The sequence below is a fragment of the Coenobita brevimanus genome, chromosome 61, assembly GCF_032717465.1.
Source record: "Coenobita brevimanus isolate Jiangsu-jjx chromosome 61, ASM3271746v2, whole genome shotgun sequence".
NCBI lineage: Eukaryota > Metazoa > Arthropoda > Malacostraca > Decapoda > Coenobitidae > Coenobita > Coenobita brevimanus.
The window spans coordinates 11,312,082-11,325,647 of record NC_137014.1 but is presented as its reverse complement, the minus strand read 5'-3'; positions in this window follow the sequence as shown (position 1 = coordinate 11,325,647).

Here is a 13,566-nt window from a genome sequence, read left to right as displayed (position 1 = left end):
TAAATGCCCCCGCCATCTGCCCCTCTCCCGGTGACGACTCGAGGTGCCTGGAACCACTGTCTGACTCTCTTCTTCTTCATTTCTGCAACATTCGCGGCCTTTCATCTAACTTTCGCTCTGTTGAGCACCACCTATCCTCCTCTAAACCTCACCTTCTTTTTCTAACGGAGACTCAGCTGTCTGAGGCAACTGACAGCAAACCCTTTTCTGTATCCTCCTACTTTCTCTATACTCATTTCAAAGCCAAAGGTGGCTGTTGTGTATACATACGCAACGACTTATCTTACTCTCGTGTTCCTGAACTTGATTCTTCTGAATTCTCCACTCTCTGGCTTCGGCTTTCCTGTCATTCTCTGACTAAATATATCTGTGCTGTTTACTTATCCCCTAATTCTACTGACTATCAAAAATTCTTCGACTATCTTACTTCTACGATGGAACACATTCTGTCCATTTCTCCTTTCTCTGAAATCTCCATTCTTGGAGATTTCAATGTTCACCACCACCTTTGGCTCTCCTCTCCTTTCACGGATCCACCTGGTGAACAAGCCTACATCTTTTCTATCCTTAATGACCTAGAGCAGCTTGTACAGCACCCTACCCGTATCCCTGACCGCCTTGGAGAGAGCTCCAACATACTTGACCTCTTCCTCACAACTAATCCTTCAGCTTACTCCGTTAATCTTTTCTCTCCGTTGGGCTCCTCCGATCGCAACCTTATTACCTTAACCTGTCCTATCGCTCCAGTACGGCCTGCGGACCCTCCAGGGAAACGTCGTCTCTGGCATTTTGGAGCTGCGGACTGGGAGGCCCTCAGGCAGTACTTCTTTGATTTTCCCTGGAATGATTATTGCTTCCATGGCCGTGAGCCATCTGAGTGTGCCTTGCGCATTACGGAGGTTATTCTCTCGGGCATGGAAGCATACATTCCTTTCTCATATCCTTTGACTAACGCAAGAAAGCCTTGGTTTAATCACGCTTGTTCTAATGCTGTCCGCAACAAGGAGAAGGCTTACAAAAGGTACCGGAGCCAACCCACCCCTGAATCACATAATCTTTACGTTTCTGCCCGGAATCGTGCTAAGTCTGTTCTTCGCTCTACTAAAAATAATTTCATCCATACTAAATGCTCTCAACTCTCCAACTCGAATTCTTCCCGCTCCTTCTGGCACCTTGCCAAAAATCTTTCTAACAACTTTACCTCATCATCCTTCCCTCCTCTTTTCTACTCTGATGGTTCTGTAGCTATTTCTTCTACTGATAAAGCAGATCTCTTTGCACAGACTTTCTCCTCCAATTCCACCTTAGACGATTCCGGTGCTGTTCCTCCATCACTTCCCCCCTCTGACTTCCTCATGGCTGACATTAAAATTTCTTCAGTTGATGTATTTTCTGCCATTACTGGCCTCAGTACTAACAAGGCATATGGGCCTGATGGGGTCCCTCCTGTTGTTCTCAAAAACTGTGCTTCTGTGCTTACACCCTGCCTAGGCAAACTATTTCGCCTTTGTCTGTCAACTTGTACCTTTCCTTCTTGCTGGAAGTTTGCTCTCATTCAGCCAGTACCAAAGAAGGGTGACCACTCTCAACCCTCGAACTATCGTCCAATTGCTTTAACGTCCTGTATTTCAAAAGTTTTCGAGTCAATTCTTAATAAAAAAATTTTAAGGCATCTTTCCTATCACAACCTTCTTTCCGATCGTCAGTATGGGTTCCGTCAGGGACGCTCCACTGGCGATCTTCTCACCTACCTTTCAGACTCCTGGTCATCCTCCTTTCGGGACTTTGGCGAAAGCTTTGCCATTGCACTTGACATCTCAAAGGCTTTCGATCGAGTCTGGCATAAATCTTTAATTTCCAAACTGCCCTCCTACGGTTTCTATCCTTCTATCTGTACCTTCATCGCTAGCTTCCTTTCTGGTCGTTCTATAGCTGCTGTCGTAGACGGCCATCGTTCTTCTCCTAGATCTATCAACAGTGGTGTTCCTCAGGGCTCTGTCCTATCACCAACTCTCTTCCTTTTATTCATCAATGATCTTCTAAGCTGTACATCTAACTCTATTCACTCATACGCTGATGACTCCACCCTTCACCTTTCCATTCGGTTCCCGCAACGCCCATCTCAACAGTTACTTCAAGAAACAAGGGATGAGGCTATGGCACACCTAATGTCTGACTTGGCTCATATCTCTGACTGGGGTAAAAATAATATGGTTGTCTTTAATGCTTCTAAGACTCAGTTCTTACACCTATCAACCCGACAAAATCTTCCACAGGTATACCCACTAATGTTTAATAATATTCAGATTAATCCTGCATCATCCTTGAACATGCTTGGGGTTTCATTTACTCGGGACTTATCTTGGAAAGATCATATTGCATCTCTTGTAAAATCTGCTTCCAAGAGATTGGGTGTGCTAAGCCGACTCCGCTCTTTCTTTACCCCTGCACAATTGTTGACTCTATACAGGGGTTTTATCCGCCCCTGTGTGGAGTACAACTCTCATGTGTGGGGAGGCTCCCCACAAACAGCTCTTCTCAATAGGGTGGAGTCAAAGGCTTTTCGTCTCATTAACTCTCCTCCTCTTACTGACTCCCTTCAACCTCTGTCTCTTCGCCGCACTGTTGCATCTTTATCTCTTTTCTATCGCTACTTTAATGGTCAATGCTCCTCTGAACTGTCTGCTTGCATTCCTCCACCTCTACGACGGGCGCGTAGCACCCGTCTGGCAGCAAACTCTCATCCCTTTTCTGTCCAACTCTCTAATGCAAGAGTTAACCGTTACTCCCAGTCTTTCATTCATGCAACAGGTCAGCTCTGGAACTGTCTCCCTCTGTCTGTATTTCCTCCTGCCTATGATCTCCAGTCTTTCAAACGCAGTGTGTCCAGGCATCTCAAAATGATCGGATCTTGAATTTGGCTCTCTATTGTATTTTGTTTTTCTCTTGGAGGGAACTGTTACTGCGGGCTCATGGCCTTTGGTTCCTTCTTCCTCGCATAAAAAAAAAAAAAAAAAAAAAAAACTTCGGCGCTAACACCCACCGTCCATATTGAATACATGCTAGGGCTGTCTCATACAGGACTGGTGTACTGGTATTAGCGAGGGTACATTTTGCGACATGTCGGCGGGTCATCTGGTAGATCAAGAAAGTCTGCTTTTTAGGAAATTCAAATCGTTAAACAGTTCCCTGCCCCAGCCGGGGTTCGATCCTGGGTCCATTAGGACTGCAGGCCGCCCCTCTACCGATTCAGCCACCGCCTCCCCCAGCAGGTATGAAATGAGCCTGAGCATCTGACAATACTGTGTGGAGAAGACTTGACAGATATGCATTTTAATGGCATATATGTATGACATTCGGAGGCATGCTCTGAAATGCAGAATTCGTAAACTGACGGTGTGAAATGCCGTATGAAAATATACTGTATTCCCGGTGCTAATTTCCATCTGGTCTCTCCCCAACTCCTCCCTCTGACCCCCCCCCCTCCTCCACTCCCATACTCTCCCTACAACTGTCCTTTCCGCAGCATGTTACCTCCCCCTCCTCCGTCCATACCGTCTCTCTTTCTTTTTTATTTTTTTTCCTCTCTTCCTCCCGATCACCCATCTCCCTCGCTTTTGCTGGTTTCATTCATTATTCTACGGGGGGAATGTCCCTGTTTACATGATACTCCTTTAGTACTGACGACCCACGCAATAAAAGATTTTGCAATATTTCCCGATTACAGGGGGGTCGTAAACTCCAGAAGCAAACAATTCAAGAAGGAAAGCATAATACTGGTGAATATCTTCATACCCACACCCCAGTTAAGGGTGTTAAAGCCACGTTCACTTTCTAAACGCCGAGTAATCGACACTTCGGTAAGGTTTATCAGCTTCAGTGACTCATAACACAGAAGCAGCACTAATATTGTTTAGTATTGATGAAATATATCTGGACTTAATTAACGGCGGTGACAAGTGTTTGATACAACTATACGCTCCACGCAAGCATTTGCAGTACATGCTGCAGGGGACGTGTTTCCGATTCGTCATAGTACTGGAAAAGTCATTCTGATAACGCAGGTTCGATTCCAAGTCCAACTGCCCAGCCATAAAAACACCCTTACTGTTGCTAGTACTTTATACTGCATAAGATCTCCCTAGTTCATGAAATACTTGGACATGCGGGAATCAAGCTGCCACTGGTGGCATATATGTATATTTCGTGGGGCATGGAAATTCACTTTGTTAGCGCACCACGAAAATAGGTATTGCTGGGCCTCTGATCTATCCAGAGCCCGATGCATATAAAAGGGTGAATGACTGCATACTTAATATAAATCCTTATTGCCAAGACGTTACAAAGTTCTCTTCAACTTTTAACCGCTCCTGGGCACATCCAGTCTTTGTATTTCCTCCGGGTGGTCTTATGTCTTCTAGGTTTTATTACAGTTGTATGTATCATGTACTGTTGTGTCAAGCGAATGAACAAAAGGTTGCATGAGATCCGTGTAGCAACAAAGTTAGTGCAACAACCAAAAGACTTGGAAACTGGTAGTTCTAAGTAACACTCATTTTGATTGGTGAAGATGTGAAGATCATACTGAAGAAAAGAAAAGACAAGAAAATCACTGTGCAAAATTGAAAGTTGAGCTACTTGAAAACAAATGTAATAAAATTCCTATAATTACTACACAGTGAGTGAAGGGTATGAAAACTAGTGAAATAAAAATGAGATAAGGGAAATGAATATCTGACAGTGCATTCTATGTAACATAAACTGGAGTATATCAAGTAGTGCATTCTGTTACTATATTTGTCATAAAAGTATCATTGTGATTACTAGTAGTTACCATGTATATATATATATATATATATATATATATATATATATATATATATATATATATATATATATATATATATTCATTCATTCATTGCCAGACGCCATGTATCCCAAACGGGGTGGTCAAGGGCCCAGAGTTAATTGTTTCACAGGGAGGGGCACCAATCCTCCACCAACCCCACTTGACACTATGTATATATATATATATATATATATATATATATATATATATATATATATATATATATATATATATATATATATATATATATATATTAAGACATCCATTTGTAAGTTGACCGAACCTATATGTATGGTATCACAATGCTTGTCATATACCTTGTGCCTAGTTAATTCGTAGCCTATACCACGATAGTGCATTATTTACATTCTACTTTTGCATTTCTCAGTACTTATAATCTTCCCTATCTCTCTAACATGGCCATGTCCTGTAAATATATTTCTCTGTTGTTACATTCAACTTCTTGAATTATATTATAATAACCCATTTATTATTATACTCCCATGTAGTCCCGGTTGACTGTATACTCTGTCCACTTGCATCCTTGCCACATTATAACTTAATGCCTCCACCACTGTGTCAGGAGACACACTTGTTGATGAGGGGGAAAATTGTTTGTAACCATTTGTAAACATATGTAGTGTGTAAGTATAGTATGTAAGTAGTTGTAAGTAGGATCCAAGTAGGGCGCCACCGCTTGTAATGTCTGTGAGCGCTTGCTATGTCTAGCTGATTCAAATTCTGCTGAACCATGAGTTTTGTGGCCGGGCCGCACCACCGCCCTAGCCGGTGAGAGCCGAGCAGTAGCAGTTAGCGACGGGCTGGGTTGGACCAAGGCCTTCTAAAATATTTTAGAAGGCCTTGGTTGGACACGGGTGGTGTAAACGGCTGTTGTGTGAAGATATAAGACGGTGTTTATTATATTATCAGAAAACTCGTCCGAGACTTTGACTTTGCCTACAACTGGCGTCAAGGGGCATTAACAAGCATTAATATATATATATATATATATATATATATATATATATATATATATATATATATATATATATATATATATATATATATATATATATATATATATATATATATATATATATATATATATATTTTGGATAGATAGATATAGATATAGTACCCTCGAGTCCAAGACGGGTTTGTCCACGACGTTTCGCGTCCAAGCTAGAGACCATTAATAATAATCCAATATACTGTTGTAATACGGTTGCATACGTCCAGTACGGGACCAATGATTCATAACGGCCAAAATCAGAGGAGAATACAGCAATGACGATCTCACCCGGTCCTACACGGTTCCGGCACCCGGGAGAGTGAAGCAGTTGCAATGTTGTCCAATAAAATATTGGCATCTGGTCACGTGATGAGCAGGTGTGGCTTGCTTTTGTGTAAACTGTCTCCCCCACCAGATCGTCGTGGACACTCTTACTGTGTGTTGCATTCAGCGTTTGCTCCTAGGTTATTGCCTTTCCATACTCAACCATGCCTAGTAAACGGTCTGCTAACCCCTTGAAGCATCCGCCATTTACCTGAGGCTGGAGATAATTGAGCTACTAAGCTGGAGATAACAAGCTCAGAAACACACACTTTCAAGGTAAGGAAATTTGTTCTGGTGCCAAAATAGGTCTACGTTGATGTTTTTAGGGGCACTTTTCGAAGATATTGTGACAATATAAATTTATTCCCTTAAGTCCTGTGTTGGTCCAAGATGTGTCTCGTTCTAGATGGGACCCTCAGGCGACAATAGTACCGTCTTGGACGCGAGGGTACTGTAGTGTGTGTGTGTGTATATATATATATATATATATATATATATATATATATATATATATATATATATATATATATATATATACACACACACACACACATAAGGAATGATCATAAAGTACCCGACCTTCATTAGGGAAAAAAAAAAACACTTATTTACTCTACACTTTAATCCCATTCAAAATAAGCCCCATGGGACTCAACGCACAGCTCAGCAATCTTCCCATTGCTAGCAAACATTTTGGAATATCAGTTTTTGGCATTACTAACAGGATGTTTGCCATATTAATTTTGATTTATCTCACTTGTGTTCTCAAATCTCAAACCCTTCGGTTTAGGAAGTAGCCGGAAGCCCCAGGGAACCATGCCAGGAGAACAGGGAGCCTTCCACACTTTTGTGATTCTGTGTTTGGCCATAAAATCCTGGAGGATAGGGAATGAGCGGGCAGAAGCATTGTCATTGTGGAGCTGCAAGTCCTCAGTTCCTTATAACTCTCCTCTCTTACGATGCACTGCATTCTGTAAGTGATGGAGAACTCCCAGGTAATCCTCTTTATTTATTGTCTGGCATTCTGGATTGTACTATAGACTATTCAGTCTCATCTGATACGAGACGAGCTTTAAGATTTAGAAAGCTGGCACCTGATTTGTTGTCTGAGTGCACTCATTATTAATGACACATTAAAAAGTATTTTTGTTTTTAAGAATATGCTACCTGTGTAACGATGAGATTTCCCAAATATGATATTATATAAAGTTATTTGCATAGATTAGTTTTAAAATGGGGCTGTGCAAAGTTTATCAGATGGCCAATATATGTGTGAAATTTGTAAATTCTCGGGACACTAAAAACACGTCCGGCTGAAGTTTTATGGGTACCTTGATTTTTTTCCCCATGTTCAGGCTAATTAAGAATTCATGTTATTAATTCAACAGTATTTAAAGAACAGCCTAGTAAAACATCCGGAATTCCAGTGAAATATGACTTGTAGACACGGATGAAGAACCTACATGTTATTGTCACTTCTATATATGCCGGAGCCCATACCCTGTCACAGCTCTGTTTTAAGTTGTAACCATATATTCGAAACTAAAAAGACCTAAAACTTACTGATGATGCTAAAGTAGAATGCATAATGCAAACTGATGCGACAGCAAAACGCTCTCCAGTTAATTAGAACGCTCCTGTGCTTCATTGTGGGACATCCCACAAGCAGCCTCCCCCCCCCCCTGGTCTACCATTCATCAAAATTCGAGGAATGTGACATACTTCATTGGAATTCCGATGTTTCACTGCATCATTTCCTGCACAGTGTTGCAGTATTGACATAATTTACCTTAATTTGCCTTAATATGGGGGGGGGGGGAATCAAGATACTTGTAAAACTTCACTTGTATGCATTTTGATTGCCCCGAGAATTTAAAATGTCACAAGTATCTAGGTCATCTAATAAACTTTATAAGCCTCTGTTTTTAAAATAAGCTTTTCAGATAACTATATATAACATTTTAGTTAGGAAATCTTATCACCAAACAGTTAGTGTATAATAACTATAATTTAAAATGCGTCGTTACTAATGAACGTACAAGGACAACCAATCAGCTACCAACTTTCAAAAGCTTAATGCTCTTGTCTTCTCAGACAAGAGGCCCTCAGCTGAACCTCTCATGTCAGATCACTTGGTAAAACCGCCTCAAAGAAACTTGGATTATTGCACGGAGTCCGGAACTTCTTTGCTGATGAGCAGTTAGCTATAATTTATAAGAGTCATGTGCGCTTTCAGCTTGAATATTGCTCACCCTTGTGGAATGGTTGTGGAGAGGTTGCATTAAAACAACTAGACAAAATTCAGAACAAAGCTGTTTGAATTATTAAGAACCCTGCCGTTACAAATAAACTACCTCCCCTGCAAGTAAGAAGGAATGTTGCCTTGCATTATTTTATAGATATTTTTTTTGGCAAATGCTCAGACGAAGTTGCGTCCATGGTGCCACCTCTCCATGCCTTCCCTCGTGCTACATGGGCATCTGGTAGCGCTCATGACTGGAATGTCACTCAGCCATATTGCAGAACTTCTGCCTATCAGAATTCTTTCATTCCCTGAACTGCATCTCTCTGGAACTCGCTTCCCCAGAGTTGTTTCCCTCCAAATTTTAACCCACAGCTGTTCAAGTCTAACTGTTACAGATATTTTATGAACAGAGGACACCAGTAATCTGGTGTATGGATTATTATTTTTATTCATTTGTTTTTCCTTCCTCTGTTCTGTTATTTAAAAAAAAAATAAGATGAGATCGAATAAGCTGTAGTAATGAATAACACCCTGGTAGTTGAAAAAGAATCTTTCAGCGTGAGCTTCACCTTGCTCCCAAACTGCCGTCCCTTCTTTGGCCTTGGTGATTCTGGTGACTTCCGTTGCGATGACTGAACTTTCATTTCTGGGGTGAATCCATACATGCAAGACTCTTCAGATTTATCGTCAGATATCTTTTTCAAAAAGTCCAAATTCTGATAAGCAAAGTTCAACATGTTCCTCAACATCAAAACAGAGGCTTTACCACTTGGGTATCAGGAGAATTGGTGTAAATTTTGCTGCAGCCCAGTACATGGTCAAATCTGTAGTCAAAGTTGCTTGTGCTGGACGAAAACCAGTGCTGAGTTCATTTGATATTTCTGTTATTGTTATAATTTGGTTTAAGATCACAAGGGCTCGCGGTTTCTCAATCCCTTCCGGATTTCTGCTTGTGGAGGGTCTGCTGGAATGCTTGTCGCTCTCCACTGACGTTCACTTATTTATTAAAGTTATTGTACCAACCTAAATTTCACATAGCAGCCATAGCTTCATCACCAAAAGTCTGTTGAATCTTACTGATAATTCCTGATTGTCATCAAGGTTCTTACAAAATCTGATGGAATAACATTGCTCATTTTGCTGGGTCATTACAGCTCAAAATAAAACTGCAAAAAAACAAGATCAAATCTTCAAACACACGCAGCTCAATAACGACTGGGCTGGGCAGCAGCACTGAATGTGTTCGAGCATGCATACAACAGTTCAAGGTCAGCCTCCACTGAGTCACATCCCCCTGCTCCTGGTAGTTTAATAGAAAAACAGTATCGTCATACAAGTATCCATCAGACCTGCCGGTCTTAAAGGTGTGAGAACATCACATTATGTGATGTTCCCTGTTGGATTCCGACACCCCGACCCATTACAGTGAAGGCGCATTTAGTTGTAAACCACTATGGCCACATTAAATTAAATTCACTACCACCCCCACTGCAATAGGCTTTGGCGTGGGAATCTGAAAGGAAACATCAGGTACTGTGATGCTCCCACAGATTTTGGACCCTCAGCGGCGACGTGGCTATGAGGTTTTGCTCTTAGAGTTGTTTAATTAACCTGATGGTATAGGCCTATTACAAACTGTAATTCAGCATTTATATATATATATATATATATATATATATATATATATATATATATATATATATATATATATACATATATATATATATATATATATATATATATATATATATATATATATATATATATATATATATATATATATATATACAGTATGTATATATATATATTGCTTGCCCACTAAAATCGTCCATTACAAAAAGTTTGTTAATCTCGTTTTCTTTGTTTCCATACCGTTATTGAGGCCAGAATGATGACATCTAACCAAAAAGTCGAAAGAATGATTCTCAGCTATATTCGCGTGTCGCAGTTTCTGACAATATCACAAAAACACATCCCGTGCAATTGCCAAAATTTTGGTTTTATATTTTTCTGACGCTCCAAACAAATGGAGAAAGAATTAGGTCGATATCTATTACCGTCCACGTGAAAGAAACAGACAGATGCTCTGACAGACACAATTTTACACATTATATATATATATATATATATATATATATATATATATATATATATATATATATATATTTATTTATTTATTTATTTGTGTGTGTGTGTGTGTGTGTAGCCAGGCAGGATACTTTCTTTCAGGTATTCGAGGTTGAATGCTATGGCAAATTCTTCTTTACCGATTTTCTTATACACGGTTTTCATTTACCGTACAATTTTTCCTTTTGGGGGAACTGCTGAAGAAACTTCAAGATCATCGAGGAACTGTTCGGCAAATAGAAACTGCAAATAAGAAAATCATAAAGAAGAATATGCCATAGTTTTCAACTCGTATGCCTCCAAGAATCTCTCTCTCTCTCTCTCTCTCTCTCTCTCTCTCTCTCTCTCTCTCTCTCTCTCTCTCTCTCTCTCTCTCTCTCTATGTATATATATATATATATATATATATATATATATATATATGTACCTCATCATTAGCCGTTTGAGTGTCCACTGTAGGACCGGCCTATCCCAACCGAAGTCGGGACGATACAGCCAATGTATCTCGGCCATGTGGCCTAGGCTGTCTTGCTGAGATTGTATGTAGAGAGAGAAGTGCTTGTAAGGGTGAGTGTAGTGTTGGGGTGGCTTTAGATGTGTGTGTAGTCTGTGAAGCAAGTGTAACCGGCCCGCGGAAGCCGACTGGGTGGAAGCATACTTTACAGTAATCGACACTGGTTCAACCACAGCACCCCTTATGTCCGCCAAAGTAGTACGTGGCCCGGAGAACACTCCCAAAGTTTCTTACCCTGGCGGGGAGCGAACCTTGGTTCTCCAATGTACAAAAACGCACATTATACCACCGCGACTCCATATATATATATATATATATATATATATATATATATGAAGAGTGCAATTATTTGGGGCAAATTATGAAACCAACAAAAGACCATGAAAACGAATTAATAATGCACAGTACTCGTACTATTGGATAGTAGGCACAGATATATCATGAAATATAGCAAGCCAGTATGCATGAAAAGAAAAGCATATAAAGATTGTATCTTAACAGCTATGACGTACGGTTGAGACCTGAAAACGAAAAAAATATATATATATATATCAATGGAAAATCACGTAATCTCATACCAGAGAGCTATGGGACGTCAGTGTTGGACATATTTTTGAGCAATAGGATGAGATTAACTTTGGTGACTGAGCAAACTGAAGGCAATGACTTTGGTAGGCGTGGGCGCTCGCCACCCATTGAGTCGATGTCGTGCTGCTCTCGGGTGTCTGCCCTTTCCTCTGTTCCATCCTCCTCTGTCTTTCTTTCCTTCATTCTTTCCTCTTCCTTCTTCCTGTGGGTGTCTCTACACTGAGTGACAAGCCAAATGGTTTCCTGTACACCAGGAAACCATTTACTACGCTGGGTGGTAACCATTTAACCATATTTTTTCGCCTGGTGGTTTAGTGGGTAACTACGGCACTCCAATCGGAATGAGCCGGTGACGGTTTATATCCAAGGTGTGGTTGCAGTTTATTGCTCACGTAATGCCACTCAGGGATGAGTGAGGGTGGTCACTCTTATCTTAAATGTCAGGACCAACTTACCTAGCTCCGGGCTCCTACGCTGTCATGGGGCAACGTAGGACTGGATGATGGATGGATGGATAAAAGAACAGTAATGGAGGTGGGCAGATCATGTAGCAAGACTAAAGGATAACCCATGAAGCGCTTGCTGACTGAACTCCAACAGAGTGCCAGCGTAGCAGTAAAAGACTAGGCAGGATGTGGAGATATGAGATACAGACGTCTGCAGCCAAAGCCTGGCAGAAATCAGCTTAGTCATGGAGTTCGTGGAGAAGGTTGTTAGAGGCCATTGTTCAGCTGTGGATTTGCAGTGGCTGATGATGATGACGATGATGATGATTATACATGCACTCCGCAAAAGAAACTGACCTCACTAGGCTTAATGTAAAGAATAATCACACTCCAGGGAATATAAGAATGATACAGACAAAACTATGCAGCATCGCCGCATCCTAATAATTGATCACAATGCCCTTGACCTCAGTTACAATCTGGTGCTGTTTGGGCATGCTGTCTTCTAAATTTCGGACGTATTTTTCTTTCACCTCCTTAACTCACAAGGTGTAAATCTCATCCATGAGGCAAAGCGCTGACGATGTCTTACATGTTGCAAGTTTGTCCTTCGAATAATTTCATACATTTAGATGGGATTCAGATCCGGAGAGTTACATTGTCAGTCCAGCTTTGCAGTATCATGCTGTGAGAGAAATTTCATAACTTTTTTTTTTCTTGCCTTGTGATATGGGGCAGAGTCCTGCATAAAATGGGTGGAAATGAATGTCATAAAATTGCAGTTGGTTGTCCAGCACCTGCATATACCGGTGAAGATTCATTGTCGTGTTTTAAAGAACGATGTATAGGCTTCCCTGTCCACTTCCCCACTAAACATATTTGCATATATGTACACACACACACACACACACACACACACACATATATATATATATATATATATATATATATATATATATATATATATATATATATATATATATATATATATATATATATATATATATATATATATATATATATATATATATATATATATATATATATACTTATCTACCTGTCTATCTATCTAGAATCAGCCATTGCAAGTCCACTGATGAACAAACACCTCCCCCAACCTTTTCCACGAATTCCTTGACTTAGCGAATCTCTGCCACATTTTGCCTTCAATCTTCAATGTCTCATTTCTCCACTTCCTGTCTGGCCTTTTTCTGCTACGCTTACAGTCTCTTGGAGTCCAGTCAGTCAACCTCTTGCTCCATCGGTTATTCCTCATTCTTCATATATGACCTGTCCCCCTCCATTTACGTTCTTATATAACTTCTATATTGTCTTTGACTGTAGTCTGCTCTCTCTCGCAAGTTGATCTGTTACTGTCTCAAAGATATTCCCAACATTGACCTTTCCATTGCTCTCTGAGAACGGGTTAGTTGATTTTCCATCGAATTTTTTCAGTTTCTA